Genomic DNA, 17115 nt, shown 5'->3' on the forward strand with positions numbered 1-17115 from the left:
CCGGCTGGGCGGCCGCGCGCGGCGGGCCCAGGTGAGTGGGTGGGGTGGGGAAGGGGGTGCGAGCTGTCACCTCTCGAAATCCACTCCTGTACGTCCCCGGCCAGCTGGCTGGCCCCGGGCACCCTGGGTAGCTTGGGCTCTGCCCGCCAGGGCCGGCTCCCTCGGGGCCTCCCGCGGCAGCTCAGTTCGGCCTACCTCCGGGTTCCCCATCCCCCGGGTCACCGGGCCCCCCCCCCCCGCCTCTCTCTGGTGCCGCGGCGCGCGAGCCCCCTCCCAGGCACCCCAGTGCCTCCCTGCGCTCTACATAACCGGGAGTTTCCGCCTCGGCTCCCCAGGTCCCCTTGTCATCTCCTGGGTTCCCCCAGATCCTCACCCCTCCACACACACACGCCCCCCTTACTAGAGGTTCCACCTCTGGGTTTTCTCCTTGGCAGTTTTTTTTTCTGTTTTCAAAGGTTCCGCTTGCTCTCTTCTCCTGGGTTCCTGGCCCCCTCCTCTTCCCTTACACCCCTCCCTCCTCTTGACTGGGCTGGAACTGTGCCCTGACTTGGGGGCAGATCCCTGGCTATGCTTGTGGGGCCTGGCTGGGCTGGGGTTGCTGGGAAGCCCAGTCCAGGGTCTGAGGCTCCGGACCCTGCCGGTGTCCTGTGCATCCTGATGGGCCTGAGAGCCAGGTCTGATGAGGTCTGGGCTGGAGACCCAGCAAAGTTGGCTGCCCAGCTGAAGCAGCATAAACGCTGGTTCTTGAGGTTCATGATGATTCTGCTTCTTTTGTTGACTGCTTCTTTCCCCTGGTCTGGACTGGACTGAACCAAGATTGGGCTGGTTCTTAGCTGATGCCTGTGCTGCCTTTTTTGGAAAGGAGGAGAGATGGTTGGGGGGTGGCTGGCAACCTCCTCCTGGTGGGGACTTGGCTGGAAGGGTGGGGCCGCCCCTTGGTGACCATGCTCCCCGGAGGGCTCTTCTGCTGCCCCACCCCCGGAAGCCTTTTGAGGATGAGGTGTGAGGATGAGGAGGGAGAGAGCTTGGTGCGGGAAAGGAACTTTGGGCCTAAATTGTGGAGGAAGGATTTGGGGGAGCTGAAAGGCTCCCAGGGGCCTCTCCCACCTTTTCCATTAGGAGTACCTTTTACCCCTGAAGAACTGTATCCTGCCCTTTGAGCAGACAGAGTGGCAGACAGACAGACTGGAGGCAGGAGGAGGAGGTCTGATGTTGGTGATCCCTCCTGTGGAGGGGATGGGGGAGTGAGAGCTTCGTTCAGAGGGACTGGGCAGTGCCCATGGCTCAGTCACACTGGCATTGCCTTCGTGAAGGTCAAGTTTTCCTCTGGCTCAGGAGGGGAGGCAAGGACAGATGACAGTGCTGGAGGACTGGCTTTTGGAGAGGTGCTGGGGCATGAATGACTGGGCCCTGCCTCCCTGTCTTCCCAGTTTTAGAGATTCTTTGGGGTTAGCTCTAATGCCCCTCTGCCTTCTGGGGGCTGTGAGGCACAGCACAGGAGCCCAAGAAATATTTGTGACTTCCTCCTGGAACTCAACCAAATACTCCATCCCTTGGGCACATCCGCTAGGAAGCTGTTTCCTCTGCAAACTTCGAATGGCCTTTCTGGGTAGTGGAAGCTCCTGAGGATTGCCCCAGTAGGTCAGAACTCAGGGAGCTGGCTTGGCCTGGACCTCGCCTGCAGGAGTTGGAGCGAAGGGATCGGCCTGGTTCCTGACTCTCCTGAGAGTGGAGGTGATTCTGGGTTTTCACAGACTTTCACGGGGAGTCAGATGGGTTGGATGTGGGGCCCTGGAGCTCAGCACACCATCTCTCCATCCCTTGACTCATTCATTCATTCATTCAACCATCCTTTGGTAAGTGCCTGGTCTGGGCCAGGAATGGTGCTACGAGAACACAGTCCCTGGCTACAGTCTGGGAGGAAAGGCAGACAGGAATACATTGATACAGTGGCCAGCATAATACTAGAAATATTACAGAGGCAACCCAGAGGAAAGAGGCATCAGCTGTGGGTGAATGTGTAGGGGGTGGTCAGTGTGTGTTTCCTGGAAGAGGAAGGGTTAGAAGAATCAGTGCCAGTGAGTCCAGAGGCCTGAGTTCTGGGCCTGTCTCTGTCATGGGCAAGTGACTGGCTTTCCCAGCCTCCGTGGGTATCCCTCTCTTTGCCGAGGAGGGGAGGGGTTGGGGTAGAGACTGGCTCCCATGGCTTCTGTGCCTTTACAGACGCAGGTGCTTCGCTGTCTAGCTGCCATCACTCTGTGTGGGATTGCCAGGTTACTGACTGTCTCCCTGTGAGGCTGGAGACCATCTTCTGCTTCTTTCCTCCTAGCACAGTGCCTAGCATTGAGTAGGTGTGATAAATGTTCAGTGGTGTAAACAGCTGAAAGGCTCCACGATCCCTTTGTCTGTGTAACCACGCCTCCTCGTCCCCCTTCCTGCTAACTCCTCCTTGTCCTTTGGCCTCCCTTGATGGCTGGGTCACACTCCCAGCGCCTGGCTGGCTTAAATACTCCCCCTACCCTGCTGTAGCCTGACCACACTTCTCTCCCCGCCCTCCTAACTTGTCTTGTTCCCTCCTGTGAACAGTTCTGAGCAGAGTGCCTGGCATGTAGTAGATGCTCACTAAACAGTTCTTGACTATAGATGACGGTTGGGTTGTTTTTTTTTTTTTCTTTTTTGCGGTACGCGGGCCTCTCACTGTTGTGGCCTCTCCCGTTGCGGAGCACAGACTCCGGATGCGCAGGCTCAGCGGCCATGGCTCACGGGCCCAGCCGCTCCGCGGCATGTGGGATCTTCCCGAACCGGGGCACGAACCCGTGTCCCCTGCATCAGCAGGCGGACTCTCAACCACTGCGCCATCAGGGAAGCCCAATGGTTGGGTTTTGTGTTTGAGTCGAACTCATGTGTCTGGGTTGAGGGTGTGTCTCTGCCTGGATCCAGCTCACCCTTCTGTAGCTCACCTCTCGCCACTTCCCGCCTCCAGTCCTAGATCCAGCCAGGACACTCAGCAGGCTCTAGATGTCGTGTTCTCTCCCCTCCAGGCAAATGTGCTGGTCCTTCTCCCTGGAATGCTCTCTCTCCAACTCCCACTCTTCCCCAGCAGTCAGCTCAGGCAACACCCTCTCTGGGGAGCCTTCCCTGACCCTACTAGTCAAGGTCTAGTGCTTCTTCCATGTCCCCATAGGGCCCGGGCTCCCCCCAGCAGAGCCCTGGGCTCTCAAGAGCCAGTTGTAATTGTTGCCTTGGCATATCCCCCGCAGACCATCTGATTCTCTGTCATCACCCCAGAGCCCAGCCCAGGCCCTGCACCGAGCAGGGGCTCCGAAACTGTCGGCAGCACAGCAGGTAACGCTGATAGTCACACACGTCCTTGCTGACTGTAGCTCTTGCTTCCTTGTAGGGAGGCAGCTTCCATGGAGCAAAAGGAATGCCAGGACCCTGCCCAGACAGACGTGGGCCAGCCTCAGCACCGACAGCCAACTCGCAGATAGCAGAGCCTTCCGCAGGGTAAGGACTGGGCCCCCACCCTCCAGGCCAGCCGAGCAGGTGCCTGGAGGGCAAAGGGTGGTGTCTCTGTCCCTGCAGCCCTTTGCTCTTCTCGCTGGAAGGCCTGGGCTTCTAGGGCAGAGATGTCAGGAAACAGAATTCTTCCTCCTTCTCCTGACTCAGTGGCCAGCTGAGTAGTACGTGGCTGCCATACTCAGGCTGGCGTGAACTTGTATGGTGAACCCCTGGCTTTTGTCACTCTGGGTGGTGGTTCATGCTGTCTCATGACCACGTTTCCTGAGGTGTGTTCTGTGGAACACCAGTGTCTTTGGTCACAGTGGTCAGGTGACTCCGGGAACAATATCTTGTTGTAGTCTGTGCTGCAGGACTTCTCAGAGCCTTGAAGGATGTCTCAGAGCTCACTGAGAGCATGGCGAGTCTCTGAGAGGGAGCTAGCAAGTCGTGTTTCCCCACACTTATTTGATCACGTGGACGTCTCTGGGGACGGGGGTTCCTCGTCCTGTGCTTTGGAAAACAGTTTCCAAAGGCAGGAGCGTGCACTGGTTAGGACCCAGACTTTGTAGTCAGACCTGGGTTTGAGTCCCAGCTGTCACATGCTTGACAAGTGATTGTGGGCCAGTCACTGTACCTCTCTGAGCCTCAGTTTCCTCATCTATGGAAAGAGGATAATATTAGCACCTTGCCTTCCTTTAGGGTATTTTGAAGATTAAATATGTTGATATAGGGAAGGTAGCACAGGGTGTCTTAGAACGTGTTCCCTAATCATAGCAGGTGTATGTATAAGCTGCTTAATAATTTGTAAAACAAACCTTATCAGTGATCTCTTTGGTCATTTGCGGAAGCTCAGGGAGTGGCCTTGATCCCCCGTTTACAGACGTGGAAACTGGGGCTCAGAGGGAGGAAGCAACTTGTCCAAACTCATCGGGAAGAAGGCAGGGATGTGGGACCTGAGCCAGGTCCTGGAATCCTGGGCTGGGGTCCTTTGTTCTGTGTCCGAGGGCTCCCTGCCTCCACCTCTCCCATCTAGGCTTTTTTTTTTTGGCGGCTGCATTGGGTCTTCGTTGATGCGTGTGGGCTTTCTCTAGTTGTGGCGAGCGGGGGCTACTCTTCGTTGCAGTGTGGGGGCTTCTCATTGCGGTGGCTTCTCTTGTTGTGGAGCATGGCCTCTAGGCGCACGGGCTTCAGCAGTTGTGGTGCGTGGGCTCAGTAGTTGTGGCTTGCGGGCTCTAGAGCGCAGGCTCAGTAGTTGTGGTGCACGGGCTTAGTTGCTCCGCGGCATGTGGGATCTTCCCAGACCAGGGATCAAACCCGTGTCCCCTGCATTGGCAGGTGGATTCTTAGCCACTGCACCACCAGGGAAGTCCCTATAATGTCTTGGTTTTAATGTCATGTAGAAAGTGAGAGTCTCCCTTGATCTCTATCTCCAGAGATTTGAGTGAGGAGGGGTAGGTTCTCCCACATGTATTTTTACCATTTGCTTATTTTCCTAAAACCAAGTCCTGTTAGAGCTGCTGGTTTGCACCTAGCTCTCGTTTCATTTAATGGTCCGCCCTGGACGTCTTTCCCAGGCGAGGGTAGAGCTGTGGGTGAGTCCCGTCAGAAGAGGGCGGTGGGAAGTGCCTGATGTGTGATTTTGTTGACTATCCTGTTTACTGGGACAAGGTCAGCAAACCCCAGCCCTGCCCTGTAGGAGTTTCCTGTTGGTTTTGAGGAACTCTTACCTCCCCCCGCAAGAAGGGAAGACTGAGCCGAGGTCTCTGGCCAGTGATGAGCAGGAAGCAGCAGGTCCTACTTATCTGAGGTCAGACTTCCTCCTCTGTGCCAGGGAGGAATGGCATGGGCCAGCCTGAGAGGTTTTAGCCTCCAGGTTTTGGCCCTCCTCTGTCTGCCTGAGGCAGGGGCTGCTGTGTTGCGTTGGCCTGAGCCTGGCCCTGAGTCCTTTCACCTGACTGTCCTGGTGGACAGCCCGATCTTGGTCCCCCTGGACGCTCCTCTCAGGTTTTAGCCGTGAGGGTGGACAGGTGAGGCAACGGGGTTAGGGGCGGGGGGGGGGGGCTGCCCTGGGACCTGGGTCTAGAGATGCTCTGCTGGGGCGTAGACACCTCAGGCCGGGTTTCGGCAGGAGGAATCCCCGGCCTGGCAGCCTGGCTCGGCAGGGACCGCCCTGGGGGTGAGGTCTGTGCAGAGACGCGTCCCTCGGCCGGCGGCGTTCAGCTCTCCGTCGGGACCCTCTCCCTCTCCCCTGTTTCTTTCTCCCAGTCTTTCCTGGAGTCGTTTTCCTTCTGGCACAGGCCACTTCGGGCCGCTTCCTGTGGGAGCCCGGGAGCTGGCCTCTCGGTGGATGATGCTCTGCTCGCCCTCCTTCCAGCAGCAGAGCCTTCACGTCCACGGTGGCCGCGGTCCGAGCCCAGGCGGCGCGCCGGTCACTGTGAAGTTTGCCATCTTACCCACCACCGTCTCCTGGGGGAGGTTGTGTCACTTTTACAGGCGAGGAGACCAGGGCTCGAGGCATGAGGGCTCCCGCCCAAAGTCGTACAGTTCATGTGGCAGAGCCGGGATGTGAACCCGGGTCTGTTTGCCTTGGCAGCCTGTGCTCTTTCTACCCCACCTTCCGTTTGTCTCTTTCTCTAGGTTCTCGGGCTTCGGGGTGCTTCAGAGTCTCCCGAGAGCTTGTTCAAAATGCTGGTTCCCCTGGACCCATCACCGCAGCCCTGCAGAGTCCAAGTTGGGGGGTGGGCCTAGGAACCTGCACTTTGAAGACACTCTGCAGGCCGTCGTGAGGCTGGGGGTCTTCCGACTGTGCCGGCCAACACTGACCAGCGCGACTCTGTCGGCGCCGGTCCCCACCAGCTGCCGCCAGAAGGGTCGCCCTTGGTGTAGAAGCGGGGCTGGGCTCCCTCAGGCCCTGGATATCCGTGTGTATGTGCAAGCGGATGAGGTTTCTAGAACAGCTCTTACACCCAGCCACAAACATCTCCCTGTGCGCTTTCCCGACGCGTTTCTACTGCATCTCACATCTCGTAAAAAGTTCTTTGTTTAACTGTCTCTTGAGGACGTAAAACCTCAAAATTAAATAGACACTGCGCGACAGCCTCATGCCAGGAGCCATGTTCCACTGGAGTAAAAGTGGCTGTAAAATTCCATGGCTCTCACATGGCACCTGGGCACCCTCAGAGGCGCCACTGCCAACCTCATGCCCCTGGCAGAGTTGACCTGTTGGCAAACGTGCTGACCGGGTGGGGCGGCATAGGAATCCTTCTGTCACATCTCCCGGCTGGTGGCCTGGGTCGGGATCCCTGGGGGCAGCCCCCCACCAGCCCAGAGAGCCAGGCGACAGACGGCTTACCCTCGGCCAGGCCCCCTTGGTCCCAATCCCCTTCGATCTCAGCAGATGAGTCTGCGGCCTCCCGTGGGCGCTCCTGCCCACTTTTCATGCGCTGTCCAGGAAAGCAGCGCTGGTGTTCAAAGCAGATCGAGGCCTGTCTTCAAGGCCCTTCTGCCCGCCATGGGCCCAGACCCAGCACCTGGCTTCCGGGCTCAAACCCAGAGCTGGGCTCCCCCACCAAAGTTTCCTGAGTATGGCCTGCTAGAGTTCCCTGCAGAGACCTTGATTCCATGTACCCCTCCGGAAATGGGGGTCTTGTCCCAGGAAGCATTTCCAGGGTTCTCTGGGTGCCCAGGTAGGTCCAGGAGACCTGCTGGCCTTTGAGACAGGTGGGCACAATGGAAAGGCAGACCTGGGTGATCTTCCCCACCATCTTCTTCTAGCTGTGTGGCCTTGGGCAGGTCAGTTAACCTCTCTGGGCCTCAGATTTCACACCCCTAAAGGGACTGATACCATCCCATGATGGTAACAGCAGCTGACGTTACAGAGGCTTACTGCGTGGCAGGCCCTGAGCCAAAAGCTTTCTATGGACCGCCTCATTCAGTCCTCACCACCGCCCTACCAGGAATAGACTCAGTGGCCACTTCATGAATGAGGAAACCAGAGCCCTGGGAGGGAAGTGACTTTCCCAAGGTCACATGCTGGTGAAGTGGGGAGCCGCCGTACCTGTGTTTCTGGAAATTGGGGGCCAAGGCCCAGGAAGTACCAGGCGCAGTGCTGGCACATAGTCCACGTCAGTGACCCGGAGCTCATGTCAGTAACACGTCAGCCTGGTGGGGTGAGGGGACGGCCTGAGCCTCAGGCCTGGGCTGTTGCCTGTGAGTGCTTGGCTCGGGGAGCCATGGCCGCAAGCCCCAGGTGGGTGTCCTTCACCTGTCACCCTCCCCCCCACCAGGCCGCCTGTACCCTTGCAAGTTTGCATGAGAAGCATGAGGACCAACCTGTTTGGGAGGCCCAGCCCACATGGAGAGGAGTTTGGAACGGAAACTTGTTCCCTCCCCCCTCCCACCCTGGGCGTCTCCCCTCTGGGAAAGTGAGGGTGTGCCCTTCTACGCAGGGTGCAGGGAGCCAGGTGGTGCCCCAAGCCTGCACTCTCCCCGGCTGGGTGTGGGGACCTCCAGGGCAGTGCCCGTGCTGGGGCGGGTGCGGGCCGTGTGCACCAGAGCGGGCCCTCTCCTCCCCTCCTGCTCTGGGAGCAGAAGAGGCCCCAGGGTGCTGACCGAGGAGCAGATTCACAGGCCCAGAGCACTCCCAGGACAAGACCTGTGACCCAGTGTCTTCCTCCAGCCTCTTGGGTGTGGCCCTTCCCCCTTCCCTGGGAGAGCCTTGGAGGGACAGCCTCCCCAAGGTAGGAGGAGGGGCGAGAGGAGGGGTGAGGGGTGCAAGCCTCCTGCCTCCCCTCCCTCCCGCCTGGGAAGTTTTCCCAGCCTCTCTATTTGGGCTATAACAAAAGGCTCTCTGTGCCCTGTTTACCCACAGCCTAGCCTGCCTGCCGCGGCTCAGGTGTGAAAGCCGAATCTCTGCAGGCCAGCATGGGGGTGGAGCATGCTTGGGTGGTCGCCCAAGGGGGCAGCTGTCATTTCTTTGACTTCTTTCCCCATCTGTGAGAAGCTTCAGGAGGAAATCAACAATGTGGACTAGGCTGGACACCTAAGGGGTGGTTCTGCGAACCGCTCACCAGCTCTCTGTCTCTGTCCTGTCCTGGGGTCCTGAGCCTGGGCTCCAGAAGTTCAAGGCCATTGAGTGCGGTCTCTGAGTCCTGGGAGGTCCTGGGGGCCTTGGGGAAGCTTGGAGGTATTTGTGCTTGTGGCTCAGCGCTCTCCTGGGTGTCCCCCACTAAATTCTGGGTGGGTTTCTGCAATGGCATGTGGGTTGGGATAAGTATAGTGCACCTTCCTCTGTGCCAGGCCTTGGGTTGTCCCATAATATATGCATTATGTTATTTTTAATTCTCACAATAAGCCTCCGAGGTACTGTAATATTCCCATTTTACAGGTGAAGAAACTGTGGCTTAGAGAAGAAAAGTCATTCGTCCCAGGGTCTGAGCTCACCCACCCTGAGGTGTTGCTTCCCTGCGCCCTGTCGAAGTGTGTGTGTTACCTGGGTAGGGCAGGCAGGGGCAAGCTAACCTTTTCCTTACATGATAGATGGCAGGTACTTCTTGTAAACTCTTATAATATTTAGAAACGACTTGGTGAGGGAGGTCTTTTGTTTTTTGGCCAAGTATTTTTTTCTTCTCACAAAAGTAGCAAATTTAAGTACCACATACTGGAATCATGAAGTATTTGTTGTTTTGTGACATTTTATATTGTTTTATCATGCATGATATATCATATTATATGCTGGTCAACATCTTTTATTATTACTTAATATCCCTTGGACATCTTTTGGGTCACTGTATACAGATCTGTGAGGTAGGTAGCACTGTTCTTATTTTAAAGTTGCAAAAATGGAGGCTTGGGCTAAATAATTTGCCTGGCGTCATGGAATTACTTCATGCTTGAGTTGGATTTGAACCCATGTCTCCCCAGTTCTGAAGCTATTGCTCTTCACACTCCCCGAGATCTGCCTGCCACCACGGGGAGGAGAGGGGCTCTCTGGGTTGCCCTAGTTCTGCTGCAGGAAGCTGGTCCCGCTTCTCTGCACCTGCGTGTGCTGCACAGTGGGAAGGGTCTAGCTGCATCCTACACACTTCTGCATCTCCCTGGGGCAGGGCAGGACTGGGCAGGGGTGATGCTGCATCCTTCAGTGTCCTCAAAGGCCGCAGGTGCCTCTGCGCCAGCCAGGAGCAGGCCAGTTGGAAGGAGGACCTGAATCTGCTGCCCTGGCGATCATCTAGTAGAGGCTGCCCCCAGCTGAGCCCAGCAGGTGTGCGGACCAGAGAGAGGAGCAGCCAGGAGTAGAAACAGTTGCTTTTGTTCCGGTAAACTTTGTAGGAAATAGTTTAAGCACACATGAACGTTATAAAACTAGAGCAGATATCTTTGTACCCAGGGCTCAGCTTTGTTCGACTTTCATGTTTGGCAATAATTGCTTCAGAGACACACACACACACGCACACGCACGCACACACACACACACACACACACACACACACACACACACCTTCTCTCTCTCCCTGTCTCAAATCATCTCAGGCACAATATAAGCCTCTTCCCCAATCCCATTTTCTTCCCTCTCTAGAATCTTGGTTTTGGGGCTCTCCATGCATGTGTTTATTTATTTTTGGCTGTGTTGGGTCCTCGTTGCTGCGCATGGGCTTTCTCTAGTTGCGGTGAGCGGGGGCTTCTCATTGCGGTGGCTTCTCTGGTTGCGGAGCACGGGCTCTAGGCGCGAGGGCTTCAGTAGTTGTGACACACAGGCTCAGCAGTTGTGGCTCGCAGGCTCTGGAACGCAGGCTCAGTAGTTGTGGCACGTGGGCTTAGTTGCTCTGTGACATGTGGGATCTTCCCGGACCGAAGCTCGAACCCGTGTCCCCTGCATTGGCAGGCGGATTCTTAACCACTGCGCCACCAGGGAAGCCCCCGTGCATGTGTTTATACCTTCACTACACTTGGATATGTACATTACAGAAAACCTTATATAAGGTATGTATTATTCTATAGCTTGTTTTGGGGTCTGTCCATGTTGGTACGTGTAGCTGAAGTTCACTAACTTTACTGCTTTAGCATTTCACCAGATGCTTAGAGCAATTTATACTTTCTCCTGTTGATGGACACCTAGGTTGTTGATGTTTTGCTATTAGGAACAGCTCCGGAGTGACCATTCTTGTCTATGGCTTCATGCGTATGTGTAAAGTGACTCTCTAAGATCTTTACCTAGGAGCGAAATTGCTCCCTTAGAGGATGCATACATACATTCTATCTCCTCATTTAAGAATTCAACATTCTTGCCAATCGCAAGGGAGCGAAATGGCATGTGACTGTCTTAATTTGCATTCCCCTATTAGTAATGAGATTAAGAATTGTTTCATCCATGAATTTCCTTTTGTATTTTTCTCCCATAAATTGTCTAGCCGTACGTTTTGCCATTTTTTGCCTGTTGGATTGTCTTTTTCGTATATTTGTAGCAGTTCTATATTTGTTCTGGATACTAATCCTTTGGTAGTTATACCTATTGCAAATATCTCCTCCAGGTCTGTGGGTTCTTTTCATTTGTTTATTGTTATGTCCTTTGATGTGCATGCATTTTAACTTTAATGTGATCAATAGATCAATCTCTTCCTGTAAGGATTTGTATTCTTTGTGATAAGAAATCCTTCCCTGTCTTAAAGCCATCGAGATGGTCTCTTAGATTTTTCTTTAAACACTTTCAAGTTTTACTTTAGGTCTTTAACTCATTGGAATTTATTTTCCTGTAAGGAGGTAGATGGGGCTATGCTTTTTTCATGTGAGTAACTAAGCCAGCTCCTTTCATGGACACCCATTTTTTCCCCCGAACCTGCATAGACACTGTCATGTCTAAGTTTCCAGAAATTTCGGGGTCTGTTTCTAGGCTCGCTCTTCCAACCCTCTGGTCCATCCATCCATCCCTGTATCAGCACCACACTGGCTGCATTCCTAGAGCTTTATAGGAAGTCTCCTCCCACGTTATTCTTCCGAATTGTTTTAGCTATTCTTGATCCTTTGGAATCTTGATTTTTTTAAATCTTTTTTCTTAATTACCTCAGTAAACATATGCTTATAACAGAAAATAGAGGTAAGTTTGGGGTGAAAAAAAGATTATAAACAGCAGGCTAATCTCACCGCCAATATTTTTCAAATATACGTCTAAGTTACTGCAGGAGGCTTCTTAACTCTGTCACAGTTTTGTTACCTACTTTTTGCATTTAACATATTTTGTCATGTCATCAAGTGTTTTGCTCTAACATGTTTTCATTATTTCATAGTATTCCATCATCTGATCATTTAATAGGTATTGACCAATCACCCAGTAACAGGCATCTAGATTGTTTCCAATTTTCCTGGGGTATAAATAACACCGTGATGAACGTTCCTGTGACTAAACCTTTGTCCTAGAGTCTTTCCCTGACAATTGCCAACCTCCCTCCTACTTCCTCTCCCCCCTGGCTCAGCCCAGTTCAGCAAACCTTTACTCTACCTTCGGTATTCCGGGCTCTGCACAGAGACTGGGATGGATCTGGAGTGGTCCCCATCCTGTAGGGCTCCCAGTCTACCCCCATCCCCACCCCTTGGTGGTCTCTTGCCCATGAGCTTTACCTGGTACAGCCAGGGTGAACCCCACCTCACTGGTGGGTGTCAAGCCCTGACCTCCAGGAGGGCACAGTCTGTAGCTTTAAACAATGCATCTGTTCTGGAAGAAGGAGGATTAGCTGGGCTGGAGCTCAGGGGACAGCAGGGCATGGGGCCTTTTTGTCTTTCTCAGCCACCTCGCTTTCAACCCTTTAATCTTTGCCCTCTATTCAGGATCCTCTGCAAATTCTCCATCTCTTGGGGCAGAGATCTGATCTGACCCGACTCCCCATCACCCTCCCGAGATTGCCCTCTGAGAGCCACAAAAGAACACCTGAACTCTCCACCTGAGAGCTTATTTTTTTCTTTCTTTTCTTCTAGACTGTATTTATTTTAAATTCTGTACTACTTTTCAATCACAAAGGTAAGGCATGCTGGTAAAAAATTCCAGTTTCCTTTCATCCTGCCTCCTATTCCCACTCTAAGAGGGAGCCGTTCCCCGAGTTGGTCAGGGTTTATCAGCATGGGATTGTATTTATTTATTATTCTGGCTCTCGCTTTTTTCCAAAATGGCATTACATACAGAGCTCCTTTATTCTGCTGAAAAGGCCCTGTTGTATTCTAGAGGCTTCTTTAAGGGACCAGGATCTGCTTTCTGCCCGCCTCCTTTGTGCCTGGCCCCACCTAACTCTGCCCCTTTGCCAGGTGTCAGGGCAGGCGTCTTGGGTGCTTTTTCTCCTTCCATTTCCTTCCTTCGTGCTCAGGTTCTGCGCTCTTTTCATCTACCCATCGACTGCCTGTTGAAGTCAGGATTGCTGTCGGGGGCCAGGTCTGCATCTGTCTTAGCCTCATTCCACAGATGGGGGAACTAAGGCTTAGAGAGGTGAAGTCATCTGCCCAGCGTCACTCCATTGCTGAGTGGCAGAGCGCAGGCTGGCCCGGCAGGCCCCCTCCCTCCAAGCTCCTATCACCGTTCTTCCTTGCTCTCCACCTGCCTGAGATCCCCCCCACAGGCTGCCGGGGAAACCTCCCTCTTGTGACTTCCTGATAGTCCTGAGAGCTTGGCAGGGCACCTGTTACCACGTGCATTTTGTGGATGGGGAACCGAGTCTTGGCTGCTGGAGGTGCCTCTCCCTCCCTGCTGGCTGTAGGCAGGTACTGCCAGGCCCAGGGAGTGTCTGTAGTGGTGCCAGTGGGAAGGGAGGTGTCAGGTGGGCGGAGGCCTGGATCACGTGCCCCTTGGTACCCTGACCACCTTATACAAAATGTGGGCACATCCATGACAGATTCTCTGTTCCCTTCCTGACGGGGAAACGGAGGCCCCAGGAGAGAAGCTGTTGCACACCTCTGCTAGGGGCCGTCCTGGCTGCGGAGGACCGGAGGCCTCAGTGCAGGGAAGGGATGAATGCACTGCCTACAGGAAACTTCCTGAAAAGGGAACTCTCCGTAACTAGGAAAACAGGCCCCTTTTCCCTTATGGTGCTTTCCTGACCACCCCCAGGTGTGCCCTGGGGCAGCTGTCAGCTGGGATCTGCTCCATCTGAGTGGCTTCCTGGAAGCGCTCCACCCCAGAACTGGGTTTGAAGGTGGCCTCTAATCCCTGACAGGCAGTGTGAAGTTGGGCATGTGACTTCTCTCCCCAAGCTTCAGTTTCCATATCTATAAAATGGGCATGAGGAATATTATTCAGCCTAGAAAAGGAAGGAAATTCTGGCACCTGCTAAGACATAGATGAACCTTGAGGACATTACATTAAGTGAGAGAAGCCAGTCACAAAAAGACAAATATTGTATAATTCTACTTGTATGAGATACCTAGAGTAGTCAAATTCATAGAGATAGAAAGGAAAATGGTGGTTGCCAGGGGCTGGGGAGGTGGGAATGGGGAGTCGTGTTCACTGGGGACAGAGTTTCAGTTTTGCAAGGTGAAAAGAATTCTGGAGATGGATGGTTGGCGATGGTTGCGCAACAAAGTGAATGTACTTAATGCCCCTGAACTGTTACGGTTAAAACACTCAAAATGGTTAAAATTGTAAATTTTATATTTTGTGTATTTTACCACAATAAAACTGTTGTGAGAAAAAAAGAAAGGGTGCCAAAACAGTGTGCACCTCTTGGGCTCCTGAGGATTCTGGGCTGGGCCATCATTCTCAGAAGGAGCTGTTCCCCCCAGGGCCCTCAGGGGTGGTCAGGAACTGGGAGGGGACCCAAAGCTGCCTCAGCCTCCTCCCTTGCCCCGCCCATCTGAAGCTGTGGCCCCACCCACCACCCAGGCCCCGCCCTTCCCCGCCCCACTTCTTCCCCATCCCTCCTCAGGCGCTCTCTTGATACCGTTATTGAGCACCTGCTGTGTGCGGTAGACCCTTGTCCTCCAGCAGCATCTGGAGGAAAGGTTGAAGATTGATGACACCAGTGCAGACTGCCTGCTGCCCTACTCTGTCCTAAGTGCTTTAGAAGCATGGAGTCCCTTGGGCTCTTTCGGGCAGCCCTGCGGGGAATCTGCCCCTGGCATTTGTGAAGAACCTGAGGCTGAGAGCCAGGGAGGACCCTGCCCGAGGCCAAGGCAGCAGCAGAGCCCTGGCCTGCACACAGGTCACATGCTTTCGGCTGCTGGCTGCCCCCTGTCACCTCCACTTCAGAGGGGCTGCCCCGACCACCTGGCCGTCTCCTCTTGGGGCCAGTCGTGGGGAAGGCGCGGTCCCTGGCACCCTGGGGACTAAAGCCTGGGCTTTGGCACCTGCACCTTCTTTCCAGATTTCCCCGAAATTTCCAGATTTCCCCTTCTTTCCAGATTTCGCCATCAGAGAGGGGCAGTGACTTGTCCAGAGCCCCACAGTGAGTTGGTGGCAGAGGTGAGGCAGAAACACGATGCAGCTAAAGGGTGACCCCTCCCAGACAGGTCCCCCACACGAGGCCGGGCCTGCCCTTCTAAGCTGTGTGACCTGGGCCCCTGGCTCTGAACCTCTGAGGCCTCCTCGGCACAGTGGAACGGGCGCCGGCCTGGGCTGAGGAGGCACCAGCAGCCTCGGGGCCAGCACAGGACCGTCCCCTGCACGAAGCCCTTCTCAGCAGGGAGGTGGCATCCATCTCTCCTGCCATAGCCATGGCTGCCCCCTGCCCTGACTCGAGTCTCGTTATTTGGACACTCCTCTGTCTCTCCCACCCCTCCCCACACGCTCACACTGGCCCGAGAGCCCCCTGGGGCAAGGGCGTTTCATTGGTCACATTTACTACCCATAGAGGAACGGGCCAGGGGCTAAACGGAGAGCTTAGAGCGTGCTTCGAGACAGGTGTTTGGGGGCCGGGGGGCGGGGGCGGGAGGAGCCAGACACGCTCGGTGGATGGGACTGTCTCCTACCTCTTGGAGCCTCAAGTCCCTCACCTGTGACGGAGCTGTGGACAGTTCCCACCTCAGACCCAGAAGGAGTTAGGAAGGCGACATAAGCAAAGCCCCAGGACAGCAGGGGCCCAGAGACAGCTCCTCACCGGGAGAGGCTGAGTGTTCTCCAGTACGTGACACACCCACTCCCCCGAAACAGTGAGGTTGCAACCACATCCTGCCTGGTCATCAGCCCCCACCCCCAGCGTCTGGCATCCTGCCCTGGCAGTCTCGTCCTGGACTCTCCGGGGCAGGCTGTTGCACATCCTTGGGTCCTCCGTCCTGGCCCCTCCTACCTTCCGGCCCCCAGTCTTTGGGCGCCTGCCTGGATGTGGACTCGGGGAGCCAGGAAGGGAGGGAGGAGTGTCGGGGTGTCTTTCAGCTGGGGGCCGGCTGCGTGATTCAGCAGGCCCTCCCCTGGACGGCTGCTTGCCCAGGAGTGTGGGTGGTGTGAGGGGCCAGCTGGTCATTAGAGGGCCCGGGCCTTCCTGTGGGGCAGGCTCTCACCCTGGCCTGTGAGTCCCGGCCTCACCAGGAGGGCTGACCCCCTGGGCTGGAGCCGCCGGCTCAGGGAAGGTGGTGGTGGTGTCTGCTGGCCTTGCGGTGACCTGAGCTCTGGGAACCCCGCGGGGGCAGGGAAGCTGAACTCCTGGGCTCTATCTCTTGGCCCTGCCCTGCGTGGGGCCTTGGGCAGGTGGATGGCGAGGCTGTGCAGTGGTGAGGATCTGAGTGGGGAGGTGGAGGGACAGGCCTGAGTTGGATCTCGGCTCTGGCCCTGAGTAGTAGAGTGACGTTGGGCAGGTGACTCTCCCCTGAGCCTCAGTCATCCCATCTGTGAAATGGGACCAAAGATAGACCCTACATCTGGATGTCAAAGGGACCCCACGAGGAGGATTCCATGGTAAGGACCAGCCCGGTGCCTGGCACACGTTCTCTGTTGAGCACCTCTATTCCCTCAAGGGGTCTAGGTTTGCTTTCCTCCTGTCCTCACCCATCCCGGCGTGCCCGAGGAAGATGAGATGGGAAGCATCTGGTGTTTGCAGGGAGGCCCTGTTTTATGAAGTGTTCGTTACTTACTATTGTCACTATTAATATTATGAATAATCAAAATAATGTGGCCCCGTCCCATAACCTGGGCACCCTTGTGCCTCTCCCAACAGAAACAGACCCATTTGTCAAAACACAGGTATTTAGGGACCTTCCCAGCAGCCCAGTGTTTAGGAATCTGGGCTTCCACTGCAGGGGGCATGGGTCTGATCCCTGGACAGGGAACTAAGATCCTGCATACTGCGCGGCACAGCCACAAAAAAAAAAAGTGAGTTCATACTCAGCCCCCTCTTCTGCATTTGGCTTTTCTCACACTTTGAATAAATCTCTTCGGACCACTGGCGCAGCTTCGTGGCAGCTGGTTCCGAGTGAGCTGGAAGTTTTCAACTAGCCCCTCTGGTTCTGATCATTAGCAGGATGGGGTCTAGACAGGAATTCAGGAATGCTCCTGCTGAAACGTGGGGGTCCCTGTGAGGCTGCTTTCGCAGTCTGTCAGCGTGACCTGGATCTCAGTGCTCAGCCTTCCTGTCTATGGAATGGGGAGGCTGCCTGCCTTCCCTCTGGTGGTTTCCCAGCCACTTGGTGAACATATGGTTTCTGGACAGA

At 55.1% G+C, this 17115-nt stretch overlaps 1 protein-coding gene across 2 annotated transcripts in view; it reads left to right on the top strand.

Moving 5' to 3' along the window:
- The window catches only part of LRRC8A (leucine rich repeat containing 8 VRAC subunit A), a 26361-nt gene continuing 9246 nt past the window's right edge, over nucleotides 1-17115 (top strand). The window contains exons 1-2 of one of the 2 annotated variants that reach the window (XM_033858789.2): nucleotides 1-31; nucleotides 3401-3507. The gene's annotated coding sequence lies outside the window, so the exon portion shown is untranslated. Of the gene's footprint in view, nucleotides 32-3400; nucleotides 3508-6138; nucleotides 8241-17115 lie in introns of those variants that run through there. The other variant, XM_033858791.2, reaches the window with a different exon arrangement.

Source organism: Tursiops truncatus, chromosome 6 (assembly GCF_011762595.2).
Source record: "Tursiops truncatus isolate mTurTru1 chromosome 6, mTurTru1.mat.Y, whole genome shotgun sequence".
NCBI lineage: Eukaryota > Metazoa > Chordata > Mammalia > Artiodactyla > Delphinidae > Tursiops > Tursiops truncatus.